Genomic DNA, 540 nt, shown 5'->3' with positions numbered 1-540 from the left:
CTCTTACTCCTTGGTGGCCATGTGGGCCATGAGGTCCACCACCCTGTTGCTGTAGCCAAATTCATTGTCATACCAGGCAATGAGCTTTACAAAGTCGTCATTGAGGGTGATGCCAGCACCAGCATCAAAGGTGGAAGAGTGGGTGTCACTGTTGAAGTCGGAGGAGACAACCTGATGCTCAGTGTAGCCCAGGATGCCCTTGACGGGGCCATCCGCCGCCTGCTTCACCACCTTCTTGATATCGTCATACTTGGCCGGCTTCTCCAGACGGCAGGTCAGGTCCACCACCGACACGTTGGCAGTGGGGACGCGGAAGGCCATGCCAGTGAGCTTCTTGTTCAGCTCGGGGATGACCTTGCCCACGGCCTTGGCTGTGCCAGTCGATGCGGAAATGATGTTCTGGAGAGCCCCACGGCCATCATGCCACATCTTCCCAGACGGGCCATCCACGGTCTTCTGGGTGGCAGTGACGGCATGGACAGTGGTCATGAGTCCCTCCACGATGCCAAAGTTGTCATGGATGACCTTGGCCAGGGGGGC

The 540-nt window shown here is 58.0% G+C and overlaps 1 pseudogene across 1 annotated transcript; it reads right to left on the bottom strand.

The window, feature by feature from the left end:
• Positions 1–3: 3 nt before the first annotated feature.
• Positions 4–534, bottom strand: LOC105807628 (annotated as a pseudogene). The gene has a single exon (XR_001137343.1). The product of XR_001137343.1 is annotated as a glyceraldehyde-3-phosphate dehydrogenase pseudogene (transcript).
• Positions 535–540: the final 6 nt, after the last annotated feature.

This window comes from Propithecus coquereli, unplaced genomic scaffold, assembly GCF_000956105.1.
Source record: "Propithecus coquereli isolate 6110/MARCELLA unplaced genomic scaffold, Pcoq_1.0 Scaffold10, whole genome shotgun sequence".
Lineage (NCBI taxonomy): Eukaryota > Metazoa > Chordata > Mammalia > Primates > Indriidae > Propithecus > Propithecus coquereli.
This window is presented reverse-complemented; position numbering and strand designations above follow the sequence as displayed.